Source organism: Ursus americanus, chromosome 34, assembly GCF_024610735.1.
Source record: "Ursus americanus isolate L20-20 chromosome 34, mUrsAme1.1.p, whole genome shotgun sequence".
Classification (NCBI taxonomy): domain Eukaryota; kingdom Metazoa; phylum Chordata; class Mammalia; order Carnivora; family Ursidae; genus Ursus; species Ursus americanus.
The window spans coordinates 4481448-4495546 of record NC_142160.1 but is presented as its reverse complement, the minus strand read 5'-3'; the positions used below and the strand labels follow the sequence as shown (position 1 = coordinate 4495546).

General features: G+C 40.1%; 1 protein-coding gene across 3 annotated transcripts in view; it reads left to right on the top strand.

Annotated features, from left to right (window-relative positions):
- Nucleotides 1–9504: 9504 nt before the first annotated feature.
- The window catches only part of LOC123776429 (spermatogenesis-associated protein 31A6-like), a 36182-nt gene continuing 31587 nt past the window's right edge, over nt 9505–14099 (top strand). For all 3 annotated transcript variants that reach the window (XR_015722870.1, XR_015722869.1, XR_015722871.1), the window contains exon 1: nt 9505–9703. The gene's annotated coding sequence lies outside the window, so the exon portion shown is untranslated. The remainder of the gene's footprint in view (nt 9704–14099) is intronic.

Genomic DNA, 14099 nt, shown 5'->3' with positions numbered 1-14099 from the left:
TAAGGCAGCCCTTGTATGGCCTAATGCTCTGGGATTAAGTTCAATAGAAAACGTAAAACAACCCAATCGAGGGGAACTAACCATGACCCAGGCCATTCAGGAATGAAGACTTGGGTCACCCCACCAGGTGAAGAAGCATGACCAGATCATGACCTGCTGAGGCGCCTGCTCAAGATAAAGGGAATATAAAATGGGTAGGGGAAGAAGGTACAAATACCAGCTATAATCACAGGACCAGTTACAGAAATGAGGACGATAATTGTCTAGAGTATTTACTCCTTTTATGTTATGAATTTGTGTGTGTTTATGTATGGGTTTTTTTTATTCTCATTATCACATAACGTTAAGATGTATTGATTTTATATCCCAGTACATAAGCATTATTGGTTTTACATTAAGTTATATTACTCAAAGACTTTACCTCCTCTTCTGAGGATGGGGTTAAGTGCATTTTCTGTTGAATGTAAGATTGTTGTATCACATTAGAATCAGATAGGATTAGGACCTTATTATTGTCTTTATTGAAGGTTAAGTATGGTTTAAGGAGATTCATATGAGTGTCATGTTGACACGGGTTTGTTATTTGTGATGGTTAACTTTATATGTCAACCTGACTGGCCATGCAGCGTCCAGATTAAACATTATTTCTGGGTGTATCTGTGAGGGTGTTCCAGATGAAATTAGTATTGAAATTGGTGGATTCAAGAAATAGATTGCTCTCCCCAAAGTGGGTGGGCATCACCTAATCTCTTGAGGGCCTGAATAGAGTAAGAGGCAGAGGAAGGAGGAATTTGCCCCTGCTTTTCACTGTCGAGCTGGGACATCTCATCACATCTTCTCCTGATCCTCCGACTAGAATCTACTTCACTGGTTCTTCTCGTTCCCGAGTCCTAGGGGTGGGACTGAGTTACCCCAACTTTCTTGGGTCTCCAGCTTGCAGACAGCAGATTGTGGGACTTCTCAGCCCCCATTATTGTGAGTCAGTTCCCCACTACACACACACACACACACACACACACACACACACACACACCATGCAAGTTCTTTTTTTCTGGAGACCCCTGACTAAAACAACATGTATCCACCGTCATAATATCATACAGAATAATTTCTGCTCCAAATCCCCTGTGCACCACCTGCTCATCCCTCTCTCCTCCCAAACCTCGGACAACCATTGATCTTTTTACTGTCTCTATAGTTTTTCCTTCCAAAGTATCATAGAGTTGGAATCACACAGTATGTAGCCCTTTTAGGTTGTCTTCTTTCACTTAGGAATATGCATTTAAAGTTCTTCCATGCCTTTTCATGGCTGGATAGTTCATTTCTTTTTATCAGTAAATAATATTCCATTCCATGGGCATTAGCACAGTTCATTGGTCCATCCACTTAGGAAGGACATGTTGGTTGCTTCCAATTTTTGGAAATTGTGAATAAAAGTTCTACAAATATTCATGTGTAGGCTTTTGTATGAGTGTTCAACTCATTTGAGTATATACCACAAAGTCTGATTGACAGATTGCATGTTAAGTGTATATTTAGTTGTTCAAGAAACTGCCAAGCTGTCTTCCCAAGTGGCTGTACCATTTTGCATGCCTTCCAGGAGTAATTAGAGTTCCTGTAGCTCCGTATCCTCACCGACATTTGGTGGTGTCGTCATTCTGGATTTTGGCCGTTGTGATGGGTACATTGTGGTATTTTATTGTTTGAATTCATAATTCCCTAATGATGTATGATATTGAGCATCTTTGCATATGCTAATGTGACATGTTTCTATCTTCTTTGTTGGTGTGTCTACTAAGTCTTTTTGCCCATTTTTAAATCAGGTTGTTCAATTTTTTTAGTGTTGAGTCTTAAGTGTTCTTTGTATACTTTCATAGGAGTCTTTGATAAGATGTGTCCTTTACAAATATTTTCTCCCTATCTATGGTCTGTCTCCTCATTCTCTTGGTATTCATTTCTTTTCTAAGTTTCTAAAATTTTTATTTGTGAGTTTCTTTGGGATAATATCTCTTGCTTTTTGTTCAATTTCACTAATTTTTTTCTGTTATGTCTGATCTGCAGTTAATCTCATCCGGTGTACTTTTTATCTGAGCTATTTTAATTTTGATCTCTAGAAATTTGATTTGCATCTTTTTTATACCTTCCTTGCCTCTACTTCACATGTTCAGCCCTTCCTGTAGCTTCTCAAAAATATGGAATATAGTTATAATATCTGTTTTAATTTCCTTGTGTACCATTGCTTTAATTTCTCCATTTCTGGATCAGTTTTAATGGATGGTTATTTTTCCTTCTCATTGTGGTTCGATTGTCCTGCTTCTTGGCCTGCCTAATAATGTCTAATGGATTCCAGTCATTGTAATTTTTACTTTTCTGGTGCTGAATATTCTAGTATTTCTATAAACGTTCCTGAATTTGGTTCTGGGATGTAGTGAAATTACTTGAAAATAATTTTGTCCTTTTGGGTCTTTTTTTAAAGCTTTTTTAGATGGGGTCCAACCAACGTGTAGTTTACATTAATGTGTTCCCCACTTTTTAGGACTGAGTACTATTCTGAGTTTCTCATGTATTGAGGGTTTCCCATTCTGGCTGGAGAGACCAAGCATTTTTCTCTGCCCTGTGTGAGTCCCAGGGATTTTTTTTTTTTTTTTAATTTGAGGGAGAGGGAGAATGCATGAACGGGGGGGGGGCAGAGGGAGAGGGAAAGAGAATTCCAAGCAGACTCCGCACTGAGCATGGAGCCTTACACAGGACTCCATCTCAGGACCCTGAGATCATGATCTGAGCCAAAACCAAAAGTCAGATGCTCAGCAGACTGAGCCACCCAGGTGCCCCCCTTCTGATACTTTGGGGTGGTTCTTCCCCGTGCCTTGGGAAGTGTTCTTACATGAGTATGCTCATGATTTGTGCTCATAAATTTCCATAACCCAGTTTCCACTCACCTATGCTGCTTCCCATGCCCTCACTTACTCTGCCACATTCACAGTGGGGCTTGTCCAATTTCTAGAACAAGCCTGGCTCTTGGCATGAAGATTTTATTTCTTCTACCTACAATGTGCTTCCTCAGCCTGGCTTGACTAGCTCCAACTGGCATTCAGCGCTGAGCTCCAATATTGCCTTTTCTTATGCAAATGTGATTCTCTCATTTTCTCTCAAATGCTGTTTCTTACCTTCGAATCGTTTTGTGATTTAAAATAACCAGTTTGTGTATTTTGTGGTTTTTTAAAAATGTGCTTTCCTAAACTGTCTTACCCAGTAGTTGATAATCGCAAGGGGACAGGAGCTCTAATCTTTTTGCTCACCACTAGATCCCTTGTGTTTTGGTTGACAGAACACTTGGTTAATATCTGTTCAAATGTGGATCTCCGGCTTGATCACTGATTAGAAGTCTGCATCTATCAATTATTGCAGCAATGTATGCCTTCTATTGTATGATTTATAATACCAACATATTTATGGTTTATAGATATGCAATACCTGCTGTGTGTTTATTTCTCATTTTCTGCAAGCTGATCTCCCAGGATCTGTGATCAGAAATGATATTTAAGTCAAAGTCCAACTTTATATGTTAGATTCTTTAGGTTTTCCATTCATCAGTTTTTGAGTTTTTAATGACATGGAAATAAATTTGGTAGAGGCAGAACTACATTTTTCCCAAAGATATTCTGATATTAAACACTAATAATACCTTTTTCCATTTTTTCTGATTCTGAAAAAAAAGTCCCAGCTGTGCAAGTCTTAATAAAAAAAAATTTCCAAATCTTGAATCACTAGATTGTACACCTGAAACTAATAGAACACCATACATTAACTTAACTGGATTTAAAATAAACACTTTAAAAAAAATCTTCCAAATCAATGAAAAACAAACGTGCAATTGAAATTCTAAAATTTAAGAAGATATTTGTTAATTATATTGTTTCTCTGAACAAAATATCTTCTTATCATTATATCTATTTAATTTTGTCTATGAATGTATACTAGTAATTGGCTTTTTATAGGCATCTGAGAAATCACATTGGCTTAAAATATCTATTATTCCTATTATTAAAATTTAACTGCAAATAGGTTAGGAGAATATGGATGTAACATAGACATATAACACAATTTAATTCGTGGGAAAATATTTTGCAAATAGTAAGCCACTTGTATCAACTCTCTCCTAACTCTGGGATCCAATTCTTTTTTTTTCCTAAAGAAAGAGGGAAAATCCTTAAAACAAAAATCTATTAATTTTTTATCACAACGGTGAAGAACACAATTTCAGAATTATTTTGACTTTGGGGATTGCTCTTCTTTAGGCGACTATGATGCCTTTTATTGGTTTTACTGGTATGAAGAGACGTGGAATTACTCATCAGAACGTCCTGCACTCGAATGAGAAAGGCAGCAGTGACATCTGTCTGCAGTGTGGACTGCTCGTCTGGCAGGAGGCACAGCTCACGGATCCTGACGGAAGCATTTTGGTCCCATCAAGACATAAAAACTTAGATGCAATCTTGATTCCAGGAAGGAAGGGAGATTATAGAGGAAATTGGGCTGAGTGAATCCTTTTTCCTCCCTCAAGGGGGATAAATGTGTTGATTCCAAACATGTGTAAAAACAAGTAAGCAAACCCTTCCTATTTACCAACTCAAACTAGATGGGCTTCAAGTGCTCATGGAAAAGTTCTGATTTTGTGATCATTTGGGACCTTAATCTAAAGACATGCTTCTCTTTTCAAAGCAAGCTCTTCAGGAAGCCACGTTTTATGCCAAATTCTCTGCCAGGTCTCGGAACCCATTTTCTATAGCTCGATAACAATGAACCTGTAAAATCTTGAGCTGGTTTATGTGACTAGTTAGTATGATGTGACATTTTTCCAAGTTTATTTATAGTTTCAAGAGTTTGACCTGTCTCCTTTAGAAGTCTGTGAGGATGGGGCACCTGGGTGGCTCAGAGGGTTAAGCATCTGCCTTCGGCTCAGGGCACGATCTTGGGGTCCTGGCATCGATCCCCCCATCGAGCCCCTCATGGGGCTCCCTGCTTAGTGGGGAGTCTGCTTTTCCCTCTCCCTCTGCCTTACCCCACTCTCCACCCCCTGTCCCCTGCTTGTGCTCTCTCTCTCTCTCTCAAATACATAAATAAAATCTTAAAAAGAAAAATTCTATAAGGACTTTGAGAGGGACTCCATGCAAGTCTTTCCCACACATTTCTGTGAGTATGTTTTGTTTGGCTAGGCCAGCACCACTACGCCACAGACCCCCTTCCTTCTCCTAACATGGGTCTAGAGTCACCAGTTGATGCCACCTGTCTGGCCTTTGAAGTCATCTGAGTGTGCAAATGAGACTTGCTTCAATCCCTTACGTGACAGAGGAAGAACTTAAAGCCCGAGTATGTCAGAGATCTGCCTGAGGTGACAGGCCTGCTTTGCGAGACTTTCACGGGTGTATTAGTTTCTCACAGTGGCTATTAACAAATGCATAAACTTCGTGCTTTAAAGCGTGCGAAACAGTTTTGGAGTTCAGACATCTGAAGAGAGTCTTCTGAAGTGAGATCAGGGGTTGGTGAGACTGCTTTCCTTCAAGAGGCTCCAGGGGAGAAACTACCATCTTCCTTTTCCAGCTCCTGGAGGACGCCCACATGGCTTGGCTCATGCCACATCCTCCACTTTCGAACCACATTGCTCCAACCCCTGCTTCTGGGGTCACACCTCCTCCCTCTCTCTCTGACGTCTGTTCTGTCCTAGGAGGACCCCGGTGATCACACTGGCTACTCCAGGATCATCTCAAAACCCTTAATGTACAAAGTCCTTTTTGCCCACGTGGGGTAACATAGACTCAGGTTCTGGGGATTAGGACGTGGGCATCTTTGGGGCCATTATTCTCAACAGAATGGGCATATTGTCAACAGAATGGGCATATTTGCATCGTGGACTATTTCCTCCATCATGAAGTATTAAAAGTTACATCGTATGACTGCATTAGTATAAAGACAAATTTAATTCAGCCCCAATTTTTAATATATTCATTATTATTATATTTATTTTTTTTCTCATAATTTTAGAAGAAATTAAAGTTAAGCCTTTTTGTCAGCCTGCTGTACCTCAGGGATAAGTAGGTCCCAGATGAAAAAGCTAAAAATGCAACTTGAGTGTTTCGTCTTCCATTTCCTTCCTCTTTACACTAAGTTTCCTAGGTCTGGCTTGGAATTTCAGATGGAACTGTGCTGTTTCTTGCAAGGTTCTTTGGAATGTGCTACCACGAATGGATTTCTTCAACTTGATGAAGAGTTGACTTGGTAATGTGATGTTTTGGCTGATGCCTGCTGTCATTGAGGCTGTCCTTAGACAAAATCCAGCAGCCACCCACTCAGGGAAGACAGTCGTCACACCCACACAGGTCTTTCCTCACCAGAAAACACTTTCCCGGAGAGGTGTGCTAATCCATTTCCCGCCTCCCACGCTCTTCTACACATTCCGGTTTATGCCAAGACCCAGGAGGAAATTAAATTTTCCTCTCAAATTAGATTTTACCTTCTCCAAATTGCTGGCACTTTCTCTGGCACACGGTGTGAGCCAGGAATCTGACAGTTTATTACATGACTCTGTGGCGATCAATGGTGACACACTCCCCCAGCTAAGGAACGATAATGAGATGGCCCCAGGCCTCCAGCTACGGTGGGTTTCCTGAGTTCCCTGATTTAAGAACCAGCCTCCAAGGGGATGAGCTATACTCCCCATGGCAGAAGTCTTTTCTTCCTCATCTACACACTGGGGTACAGTTTTCTTTATCTTGTCTTGACCCAGTTTTGAGGCTCCAACTAGAGGTCAATCAGTTACTCTTCTTGAGCAGTTGGTTAGCTCCACACGCAGCCATTTCCCTTGGGTGGTGGGCTGTCATGCTCCAGCCCACTGGCCCCCACGCCAGGCCAGGTACCAGGCAACTCAGGACAGCCTTTCTGCCCTACACCATACTCACATGGCTCAAACTAGCCAATCCTAAGCCTGCCTACCCTGCCTCGTCTGTTCCCCTCCCACAGAAACCACAATAAAGGTCCTTGTCGACATTCTCCCCTCATCCCCTCTGCCTCTCCACCTCAGTCTTGTGACTCCCATGTGGCCCTCTGGTGGGGACCTGTGAGTATAATAAACTCTCTCTTCAATGGAAGTCATCTCCTTATCTGTTGGCCTTACTATTAAGACTCATACATGTCTCCACATCAAATACGCATTGAAATAATGAGAGTTTTCACAATCCAAAGGCTTGTATATATGAGTCCATGCATTTAACAATGGAATTCGTGAGTTGAAAGAGTGAAACCTGGGGCGCCTGGGTGGCGCAGCGGTTAAGCGTCTGCCTTCGGCTCAGGGCGTGATCCTGGCGATCTGGGATCGAGCCCCACATCAGGCTCTTCTGCTATGAGCCTGCTTCTTCCTCTCCCACTCCCCCTGCTTGTGTTCCCTCTCTCGCTGGCTGTCTCTATCTCTGTTGGATAAATAAATAAAATCTTTAAAAAAAAAAAAAAAAGAAAGAGTGAAACCTGAGTATGCATAGTAAACCATTTGGAGTGCAAACACGAATGAAGGTATATTTAAAGAAAGAACTAATAAACAAGATCTGATGTATAATCACCTTATAGGGAGGCAGACAAATGCTCACTTTACTGAATATTAATCACATGTAAAGAATTTTGTAAGGACTGTCTTATTTAATCCTCACCACGAACACATAAATCGAGAGTTGTTATCTCTTTATTGGGGATTTAGAAATGGAGGCTTGAGAAACGTAACTAATTTCTTACAGTCGCACAGTAAGTCAATCCTATAGCCAGATCTTTAGCAAGTCTGAGTCGCCACCACCGTTACAGAATGCAACATTATACGTCTAGGCTTCTGCAAACATTTTTGCAAAACAGGAGTTGGGAAAGGAAGCCAAAATTCACAGTCACAAGTTGAACATGGGGAAAAAAAATCCTTAAAAAGATGCCAAGGTTGGAAACTCATCTAAAGAGAGAAGAAGTTGTAAAGTGTGTTGGATTTGGTAGGAACAAAAGTGATCTCCATATCCTCACAGAAAAGTCAAGGGCGCTGGTCCCTTTGAAGTGTGTTTACTTTATCTGTGAATGAGAAAAGCCTCTGAAATGTAAGGCCAAGGGTAGGGAACCACTGTTACAAGATGCCTAGTTTTCTGTCTTGTCCTGCCAGTTTCATCCAATTCAGGCTTTGACCTTGTCATTTCCATCCTAAGGACACTGTAAATAAAATGTGCGATTGTCATGATCTCAACTGATTCTTTTCCATTAAAACTATGGTCTAGAGCCTACTAATTCTTTGATCGAAGGCTTTGCAGCACAGGTAAAATACTTTGAAATTTTTACGTCATTATTTATAGTCCACTAATTTCAGTTCTTTTTTCTCTTAATTTTATAGAAGTAATAGCTTTATCAGTCCTGCCCTGTGCAATATCACATACTGGTTTACTAAGTCTAGTTTTTGTCATGGTACCTTTCTTTTGACGTATATGGTCATTAGTTTGATCAATCGGTGAACAATTATCCAAAGTCTTAAAGGTTTAAGATTTGTCAATTTTTACCCAGTAAACTGTTTTACCACTTGCAGTTTTACCTTTTGTCAGTATTATTTCAGGTCAATTATTTCCACCAGTTATAAAAATTTGCATGTTTATTATTGCTATTTAAAATATTACCCCCCCCCCAAAATATATTATCAAACTGGGGCACCTGGGTGGCTCAGTCGGTTAAGTGCCTGCCTTCAGCCCAGGTCATGATCTCAGGTTAAACATCTGCCTTCAGCTCAGCTCATGATCTCAGGGTCCTGGGATCGAGGCCCACGTCGGGCTCCCTGCTCAATGGGGAGTCTGCATCTCCCTCTGCCTCTGCGTTCTCTCTCTGTCTCTCTCTCTCTCTCAAATAAATAAATAAATAAATATTCATTAAAAATAAATAAAATATTATCAAACCATGTGACTTGATAATATTTTTACTACAACCAATTAATAGTATCAATTCTAGTTTTTCTTGAATTCTTCTACCAGCACGAGTTACCATGAATTTGTTAGTTTTAGATGTGACTGGCATCGTGTTCTTATGACAGATATTCCAAACTGTTCATAAATGATTATTTGGCTTGATAAAGTTTACCCTACATATTATCTTGAGATGAAAAAAATCATTATAGACCTAAAAACAGCAAAATAGCACTCTACTTTCATGAAATAGTAATTGTTGGGAAAGGTGATCGTGCCATCTGCCAACTCTTGCTCAGGAGAGTGGCCTTAGACTTGGAACATTTCCTTCTGTGGAGATAGGAGCCCACGTAGCCTGTACTGCCTCATCTGTCACCTTGTTTGGGAATATCTTCTGTTCCAGACCTGACATGCGAGTCTGTGTTCTGCTTCAGTGTGAGTATGTGTCATATGGCACCTGGCCAAACCCACCATGCTCACACTGCTGAAGCCAGTCTTGCCCTGTCTCTTCTTATGAGAGTAAAGCATTGTTCCATCCAGTGCCTGTGTGAGTCGTGTCTTTTTTGGCAGCCCCAGGACGTGCCAACCCAGCAGGGCGCTGACATCCTGGGACTGCCGCTCTTGCGGGCAGGATCCTCCAGCAAAGGCCCCTCCCCTGGGACTGGAACAGGTGTCACTTACTTGGCAGTAATGATGAGACTCCAGCTTTGTTTGACCTGCCATGCGAGACTGATTGTTCAGTAAGTACAATATTGATTTTGTCTTAGATTTAGTAGAAGTACTTGCACTATATGTTTGAGATTCAAAGAAATGTCTATAAATTGGAGATGATTAAATCAAAACCAAAAAATATTCTAAGCCGTAGAGAGCACACCAGTCTTCCTTCCTTCTTCCTTCCATCTTCTTTCCTTCCTTCCTCCTTCCCTCCCTCCCTCTTTTTCCTTTTTTTCTTCCTTCCTCCCTCCCTCCCTTCCTTCCTTTCTTCCTTCCTTCATGTTTCCTTGACAATACATTTTTATTACAAAACCACTGAACAAATATTGGTATATTTACGTAGGCTGTCAGAGATGCACTATAACAAATAAAGGATCTGAGCTTTGTAATTCAAAAGATTGGGGTTAAATGCTGGTTCTACCATTGAGTAGGTACCTGACTTTATTTTCAAGATTTTATTTATTTATGTGGAGAGAGAAAGAGCATGTGTGCACACACCCATGAGAGTGGAGGGAGGGGCAGAGGCAGAGGAAGAGAGAGAATCTCAAGCTACACGCCCTGATGAGCACAGATGGGGCTCAATCCCATGACCCTGAGATCACGACCTGAGTCGAAACCAAGAGTCGGATGCTTAACTGACTGTGCCACCAGGCTCCCCAGATACCTGACTTTAACACACTTATCTACTCACACTTGGCTTCAGTTCCTTCACTTGTAAGTGAAATGAACAGTTTCTCAGAATTGAGTGGAGACTAAGTGAGCTAATGAGTATACATTTAAACTCACAGTTACTGGAACATATTAAATAGTCAATACATGGTAACGATTAATGATTTAGTAATTAGGAAAGCCTAAATTTTAATATGAGAGCACCACCCTGCATTTAATTTTTTCTAGCTATTTTCCTTTTTTCCTGTGCCCTAAATCCAAGTAGGTCTTCAGACAAGATGACAAAATTTAGGAATAAAACATGTTGAGGGAGAATTTTACCTCTACACTGCTCAGGTGCCTTAGTCAATTAGCAAGATAAATATGACCATTTACTTAATGCTCTGTTTCTCCAACGGGTGACTTGATTCCCTTTCTGTGCGTGTCTATCTGTATGATTGAGGTGGGGAACGAGGGACTGGCATTGGTGTCAGATGCTGTGCTAAAAGACTTCTCGTCATTTCTCTCTCGATTATCAGAGCATCTTTCTGATGCAAGTATTACTCATTTAATTACTTATCAAGAAATTAATACTTGGGGGGCGCCTGGGTGGCACAGCGGTTAAGCGTCTGCCTTCGGCTCAGGGCGTGATCCTGGCATTCTGGGATTGAGCCCCACATCGGGCTCCTCCCCTGGGAGCCTGCTTCTTCCTCTCCCACTCCCCCTGCTTGTGTTCCCTCTCTCGCTGGCTGTCTCTATCTCTGTCGAATAAATAAATAAAATCTTTTAAAAAAAAAAGAAATTAATACTGGGAGGATGTTCACATCTTCCCAAAGACAACATACCCAGGAGGAAGTGGACTGGGTTTCGCATTCCCATTTGATTCTGTGTTCTGTCTACTGTACCAGGTTACCATGGACATAATGGTAACATCTTCATAGTCAAATGAGATGATTATTACGATTACTGTTCAAAGAGCACCTGTAATAAGATACACTATTTGTATCCATTATAGATATGTTTGATTCTGTGGATTGCTTCTAAATTCAGTGTTTCTCTTCCACAATCTAGAAACTGCAGGCTTAGCTGGGCAGAATCAAATCCTTCACTCAATTTGCCCGTCGTGTTATTCTCACCAGTTCCCGCATAGCCAGCTCTCCCATTGGCCAGCATCAGCGAAAATGAGCTTTTTTCCCCATCATGATAAGTGTACCAAAAATGAGCTTCTTACAGAAAGAAATTCCAAAGTTATCAGGGAAAGTAGGCAAGACCTGGGAAAGTTCCAAGGTTTCCTGTCTCCTGTGATAGAAGAGAAATAGCTGGGGGTTTTCATTCCTTTTGGTCAGTGTTTATCAGGAAGGTCAGAATTTGACCACAAAGGCTCGAGTTCTCATATTGTTTTAAGCTAAATTGGTAGGCCCTATTGATTTTTAAAAATGTATAGCGGACTGACTTAGCGAGGATTTTTATGACTCAAAAAAGTGATTTTAGTTGATTCATAGCAAATCCCTTTTTTCTGAAACAATTTTAATGCAGTTGAGCTTTTTTTTTTTTTTTTTTAATATTAATCCCGAATTACAAAAGGACTAAAAGGGAGGTGAAACATTTGGTGTTGTTTCATCTGGGTAACGTAGGAAAGAGATCAATGAACTTCAGGATATTTATATTTGCATAAATCTACATGATACACAAAACATCGCACACCCTGTGGTGCCACAAGGCACACGTTTTCCTGCAAGTGTATTTAGAAACATAACTTTCTTAGTTCCAACTCTCTGATTCGTCTGGAGTCCCAGCTTCTTCCTCCACCTCTGCTTTTACATCCGATTTATTTCTCTGCTGATCATTTCCACTTGGAGGTTGATATTTATGATTTTTCTTCTGACAGCATCTTTGCTTTATGTCTTTACCTTCTTGTTCAAAGGAATTATTTTTGTTATAGGTCCTGCTTTCAGAACCATATTCATAGAAGTAAAATAAACTCACAAATTTAATAACAAATCTTACTCATCAGGAACAGTCTTTTAAAAGTATGTATATATATATATATATATACATATATGACCATCAAATAGAGTCTTGAGAGTTCTTTACTGTGGTGGTTCCATCTGTATTTATACTTTAAATGGTTTGATGAAGTAATTAGAAATGAAAGGAATATTTCAATGTTCTGACTCTTTTCTAGGTGCCTTAAAGATTTCTTTTTGTCATTTTTTTAAGTTTATCTATTTATTTAAGTAAACTCTACACCCAGTGTGGAGCTTGAACTCATGACCCTGAGATCAAGAGTTGCATGGTCTTCCGATGAACCAGCCAGTTGTCCCACTTTGTCACTGATCTTTAACGGTTTAACTGAAAAGGACCAAGGTCTGGTGTTTTGTTTCGTTTTGGCTCACCAAAAACCTCTGGGTTAATATTTTTCATCGGTTCTGGAAAATTCTTGGCCAGTATTTCTTTAAATGCTGTGAACTTTGCTTCTGCTTTATTCTGTGTCTTCGCTCCTATTGAGACTCCAATCACACATCCCTTAGAAATTTTGAGCATGTTCTACATGTCTCTTATAATTTTATTTTCCCCATGCTTATTTTCTTCCCTGTTTATTTTGGATATTTTCTATCGATTTATCTTCAAGTGCAACAGTCCTGTCCAATCTGCTCTTACATTCATCCACCGATATCATAATTTAAGATACTGTATTTTTTCAGTTCTAGAATGCTCATTTGATCTTCATACATTCTAATCCTTTATAAAACCCTCCATTTTTGGTCTTCTTCGTCTATTTCTTAAATACATCGATCAGTTATTTCAAAGCCCTTGTCTGCCACTGTTAATAGCTAGGTCATCTGTGATTCTGTTTCTATTGTTCCTTGTCTCTCTTGGTTACCGGCTATGTCATCTTGCCCCTTTGCATGGCTGCACTCTGAGAGTGTATCAGGCATCCTTAGAGGACCCAATGATGTCTCCCACTATTGAGGGGGTTTTTCTCTGTCAGGCAACATGTGGGGGCTGATTCCCCACATCTAATGTTGGGAAAACACTTAAAAATAAAGCCTGCTGCCAACCCAGAAAACATTTCTACAAAGGTTTAAAAAAAAAAGCAAGATGACAGTTTTCTTATTGAAAAAGCATTAAATTAGACAGCATTACACAACCATCCGACAAGCCACTAAAGAGGTTGCAAAGAGAGTAGAATCCCACTCTTTTCTATAGCCAGGATTACTCAACACATTGCATTCTTGTAAATTATCTTTTATCTCTCAAAAAGAAAATTAGAACTTGTGGCGTCTTTTTCATAAATAGAAAGTTACCCTTTGGAGCTAAGGGTCTAAACTTGAACCCCCTAAGACAGAAAAATGGGGTGTTACAGTTCTTGGTGTTTGTATTTCAAAGAAATAGCCCCGAGATCTTCAAGAAAGACATTCCCGGGATGCAAAGAGTCTGATTTAGCTTTTACACAGATTTATCTACATCTCATAGAGGCAGACAGAACACTTACAACTTCAAATTTCCTAAACAAAATGATACAGCGATGTTGGGAGGACGGAGTTCTCCTTCCCTTATGTACCAGGGAAAATTTTAAATTTCCTTTTTTTTTTTTTTTTTTCAGATGGGTATTTAGCCTTATGCCAGTCAGAGTTACACTCTTACACTCAATCAGAACTGGGTGGCAGTTTGGGTAATTTCAGTGAGATTCAGTCTACCTTCAGTTCACCTCTCGTCCTTTCAGTTGAGAATCTGTAGCGGATCTAGGGCATTGCAGAAGATCCACTTCCT